We start from the raw sequence: 6,000 nt of genomic DNA, 5'->3' as shown, positions 1-6,000 counted from the left end.
CTCAGTAGTGAGTTTATAGTGACCTTATTGTACTTTATGGTATTTTTTAACTCCTATGGTGGTATCACTATAATATTCCTGGAATATTCCTATAGGATATTATATATAGTGTTGGTGTGATGTCATGTGTAGTCTCCTTCTTAAATGTATTATAGGATTAGTATAGTTCTTCTGTGTGAGTGTGACTGCTTATTGCTCTCATCCAATAATCCAATAATAATTGTAATCCTGGGTTCAGAACAGTGCAGTACTGGAGGAACACTGGACTCAGGGTAAAAGCAGTGAGTTCCAGGCTTGCACAGAGAGCAGAGAGGCTGCAGGACTTGGCTTACACTGACCTCTGGTGGACAACATGGGAACTGCAGCTGAAGTGCTATATATCCATATAAGACTGCAGCCATTCAGTGAAGTAGTGGTGAATAAAAAGGAGGGTGAACTTTGACCTCCAGTAGGTGATCATCATAAGGCAAACAACCATAAATATGAACAAACTTACTATGATTTCTACTGATTTTATATCCTAAACATTTATGCTTGAATTGAAGTTCATCATTCAGTATCTCTACTCAAATATTGATATCTAGTAGGTAAAAGTATTCTCATTTTGTCAGCCCAAGACTTAAACCACCTACTAACATTTAAAATATACTTTAGTTTGATAAGACTTTGTACAGTCAATCATTTTGTCAGAGTAAGTTTTACCTTTTCTCTCTAATAGTGGAGATCTCAATCGTTATCTGAAGTTTTCAATTCATTTGTGGTATTTTTTATTGTCTTATTTTTTTGCAAAGCACTTAGTACCTCTGTTTTGAAGTTACATACAAAAACATCTGTATTGTTTTTATTATCATCATTAATCCCTTTCATCTTCCCCTCCCTTTCATCTCCATAGGTGGAGTAATGTGGTTTATTTCTGTATTTTTGTATGTTAGTTTTATACCATAATATCTAAAAACTAAAAATTATAAAATTCTGAATTGGATATTAGCAGCTTGAGAGTGAAAACAGTAGTAAAAATAACCATTCCTATACATTCTCTGTTTTTAGTGAATCAGCCAGTAATTAAATAAGCTATTTTACATTTCTTGTTTTTATGCCTTCCTATAAAGCACTGTGTACTGTTGAATAAATACATAAAACTAGCAATTATAAAATAGTCTTAACAATTCATGAGGGACTCTGGAGCTAGCACAAAGAGACTCAAACTGAGTCTGGTAGCAAAAATTCAAGTTTTAACCTCAATTTCTTGCATTTGAGCAGATTTTGCCACCCATGTGTGAATAAATGAGTGTTTGGACTGGCTCATGGGAGAGAACAGAGAGTATCAAGCCACCTGTACGGCTGCTGAGTGATGCTGGAGCAGCTACAGCCTGAGCACATCACAGCCAATCAAACAAAGGCCTAGTAATTAACAGCAACAAGTCCATTAATCTCCTTTGTCCACTCCTCTGTCTCTCCCCTCTCTCTTCAAGTGTGCTATAATTAGACCTTCATCAGCGTGCGTTTGATGAAGAAATCAAAGGAACAGAGGAGACAGATTAGAGCGATGGCTCCGCTTACTGCTGGGTTTCATCTATAGAATAAAGCAGCTGTTTAACACACAGATCTGCTTTAAATGTGGTAGAAAGGCTCCTGAAGCGGCTTTTACACTAAAACATCAATTCTGATTGGCTGGAGGGCTGATGATTCATTTCATAATAAGTAGAATTAAACGGATGCAAGTTGAGTGAAGATAGGTTTGGAGATATATTTATGGGATATTGAGAATAAGACAGTATATACACTATTAAAGCTTCAATGAATATTCATTATCTGATGGTTGGCTTTCCGTTATTTGACATGAATATTCATTATTTCATGATGTGAACATTATTATTTTCCATACACGATGCTCACTGTGATTTAAGACGTTCAGACAGGCCTGATGAACACCTAGATGACTGAAATGGGTCGGTGGCTATTTTGACTTCTACACACTTGTCCTGACCTGGCTTCACTTTGACATAAGACAGTGACACACTTTTTTTCACCCTCCTCATCCTCCTCAATGCTTTGATTTCTGGAAAAGCTCAGCTTCTCCACAATGATCCTGACAAAGGCTATTTCAGCCAGTCATTTTTTCAATATCAAAGAGTAACTAAACCCCAAACCCAAATCTGTGTAAAGCCTGACACCTAATGGTAAAAAGCATGCTACTGAAATGGCCATCTGCTATTGGCTGATCTTTTTTGCTAGGTGATGTCACCACCTGTTGTTCTCTATAGCGGTGATTCTCCACCTTTTTCATATCAAGGACCCCTAATTTAGTCCACATTAGACCCCCATTTGATGAGATTTTGTCCCTCGGACCCAAATCTGACAATATTTTTATTGTTAGATATGATTTCGTCCAGAATCCCATGACTATCTGTATTGTAGGTAGAGAGATAACAGAGAAACTATGATCAAAACAGTCATTCTTCTACATTCTATAACTGTGTTCACTTCTTGTAAATGGAATAATGCTGAAGTTTAACAACTCCTCAAGTTGCTAGGGACCGCCTGGAATCCCCTCAAGGACCCCTGGTGGTCCCGGGACCCTAGTCTGGACACACATATCTGATCTGTGCCACAACAATGTGTGTGGACAGTCTGGACAACGTAAAGTTACTACATCATTCTTGCTTTGATGGGAATGAATATCTCAGACCTGCATCTTGGTCTGTTATGGACAGGAGCAGGGATGGAACGATATATCAAAATTCAATATATCGCGATACAAAAATGTGACAATACGTATCGTGGGGCAGAAAAATGAATGGTGATATCAGCTCCATTTTATTCTGCTGTAGTAATCACAAATGAGACGGCTTGACCATCACAATTTCACAAGCTCTCCATCCAAATTATATAAAAGCCCTATAAATTGTGGCTCAGAAATAGTCATTCTCTATTGTCGTTGAACTTTTATTTATTACATTGTATTGTTTTATCGATTCGTCACCCACCATATTGCGTATTGAATTGGATCGTGATCATGAGCATATCCTCCCATAACCTAGACAGGAGTGACATGGGGGGGGAAAAAAAGCCCGGAGTCGTTTCTGTGTCGTCCCAAACCTTTATTGCAGCTCCCAGAACAGATCATATACAGAGAACTGTGACAGTCCAAATCTCCTCTACAGAATCCACATTATCATCATCATCACTTCACAATAATTTAATCACCTGTTGTCTACAGGATAACTAGGTCTGTAGACTGAAGCCCGTGATACAGAGTCAATACTGAGAGGCAGAGGGGATGGGCAGGTTTCAACACAGCAGTTTTCCCATAAGACGTTTTGTTCCACTGTTATTGACATGAATCATATCAAAGTCCCAGGTAATATTATGAGTTCTATCAGATGCATGTTGGTAACTGCCACCTCCTTTGCCTGGAAATAAGTTGTCCGTGTATCACAGCCCTTTACAGCATGTAAACCACTTCTGTTCAAAGATGAACCTCAGTAATAAAAAACATAAAAACCTGTCTCTCCAGGTCGTTGCGGCGTGGTCGCTCTTCTTTTATCTTATTGCTAATCGTGTCGTATTTCTTTCCTCTTACAGAATAAAAGTTTGTCCTGAATTAGCGCAGCCCCCCCCCCCCCCGAAAAACCTGCCTGTCGCAAACAGCATATGGCTTTGAAAAAAAAAAAAACCCAAAAAACTTTGTTAAAAGATTTTTCTGAATATTAAAAATGTTTTTTTTTTTGTCTCCTTAAAATCCTTTTTTCTTTAATTGTTCTTTTTAAAAATCTAGAAGATCTCTCTATCTTTGTAAAGGTTGTAATCTGCAATATTAACAAAAAAAAAAAAAGAGAAGGTTTTTAAAATTCACATTGACTTACAAAGTGTTAGGGAAGTAGAAAAGACCGGCTAGTAGTGTTATAGAAAAAAAAACAGACGTCCTACCCGACGACTACTGCACGCCACTGGAATGTGTTGCATCCCGAAAAAAAAAACAACAACCGCTAGTTAGTTATGTGAGGACTGGGGGTCGAGATTCTCTACAGTGGTTTGCCTTCCGCTTCAGGACCATTTTGCATCCCCGAAATGAATGAAACCCACAGCTGACGAGGAGGGACGCAAAATAGCCGATTTAGACTGATACCAAGTGAAAGAATTCACAAACGGAGGAACGTTTTTTTTCGTAAAAGTTCCTTGGGAAAAAAAAAAAAAAATCGCAAAATTTTCGATCGCGTAAAAAAAACAAAAAACAAAAAAAAAACGGGATCGCAGGTCCGGACCCCCCCCCCTGCAGTAGTGTTGCGTTGCAGTTCGTTCCTACGGTATCACGTGTCTATCGTCTGGCCTGCAACGGAGAGAAATTGCGACTCCGCAGAAGAGGAAAAAAAGGGAACACTGACTAAAAAACAGAAAAAAAAAAAAAACACGACACACGAGTTATACGAGTTTCCTTCAGAGGAAGGAAATTAAAAAAAACGGACGCCTAACGCTTTCTCGTTTTGAGCAGAGGGAACGAGGCGCTGACGCTTCACCGTCGATGATAAAAAAAAAGAAAAAAAAAAAAGAAACGACAACATCAAGAGCATGTGTATTTGGGATATTTTTATGAGCTGATCTTGGTTGACGTCCGATCGATTTTGACCCCATGTGAGCCAGAGGCGATGGATCTTCCGTGTTAAAGCGAGAGAGAGAGAGAGATAAATGCGGGGTCTGGATCCTGGATCTGGATCACACGGGGGTTTAAAAAGGTCAGATTAAGCGTTCTGGGGTATCGCTGGTGTGTTTGAAGAAGAAGAAAAAGGGGCTTTAAACCACAGTGGGACAGCGGCGCACTGTCCATGGCTTCCTAGTTCACATCACAGTACAAGTTTAGAAAGTTTAGAAGTCAAACAGCTTTACTAAGTCAAACTCAAAAAAGGAAAAAAAAAAAGTTTAAAGTCAAAAACTTTACAGAGAAAACTTGGAATTTGAGCTTCCTTGATGATCCGAGTTAGGTGGTCCTGGTCATCATACTTGGAAATAATAATAATAATAATAAAAAAAAAAAATCAACATGAACAGCTGGAAATCTACAGAACACACACACACACACACACACACACACACACACAGAGGTACTGGTAGTTTGGAATAATGAGAAAAGAAATAGTGAAAGACAAAATATAAACAGGGTCGAGTCTCCGGGAACTTCCAACATGACGACATCTACGGCTGATTTGTCGACGCACACACACACACAACACGCGCTCGTCCTCGGGGGGGGGGGGTACGTTAAGGATCACACACACACACACACACGCACGCTTTCTCTCTGCATTCACATGCTAGCATATGGCTCATCCTGGAGTCTGGAGTCGACACATACTGAGTGGTAAATAACAGACTGACTGGGGCGAGGAGGGCGGAGGGAGGGAGGCGTAGGGTCTACAACGCCGTGGCCGAGCAGGGGGCGGGGGGGAAGGTTTGCTGAAGTCATCTTAGCACCCATGGGTGTTTAGTGCATACTTGGGGGGTGGGAAAAATGGTCTATTCCCATGACTTTCTCCTTAAAATATATAGCACTTTTCCTCCCATCGCCCCGGTCCGTTAAACGCAATGTGAAGGTTTTTTTTTTTTGAACCCGCAAAGTCAAACGCTAACCTCGCCATACAGACCAGAGTCTTCCATCTCAAAGACTTTTTTTTGCCGCTGCAACTGCCAAATACTTCTAGTGTTTCCTGATAAGAGTGTTCAGTTACAGTTAAAAATCCAGCTAGGGAGCAAGTTTTGGCGTAATATTGCGTGGCAACAAACTAGAAAAAGTCACTGGAAGCTTGAAAAAAAAAAAAGTGTTCCAGACTCTCTTTCAGATGCAAGACTCTGGCCGTGGAAGTACAGCAACATAAGAGGTTTCCATGGCCTGGACGTCTGGCCACAGACACACAGATCTACACCGCCCTACACAAGAATGGGAATGGATTCTCCATTTTGCTAAACACAACTAAAAATAAAATCAAAAGCAAACAAAACAAACCA

The sequence above is a fragment of the Centroberyx affinis genome, unplaced genomic scaffold (genome assembly GCF_046629955.1).
Source record: "Centroberyx affinis isolate AG114_WGS23_722 - 3 ecotype Tasmania unplaced genomic scaffold, CSIRO-AGI_Caff_v1 ptg006177l_1, whole genome shotgun sequence".
In the NCBI taxonomy this organism is placed as follows: domain Eukaryota; kingdom Metazoa; phylum Chordata; class Actinopteri; order Beryciformes; family Berycidae; genus Centroberyx; species Centroberyx affinis.
Note: the sequence above shows the minus strand (reverse complement) of the source record.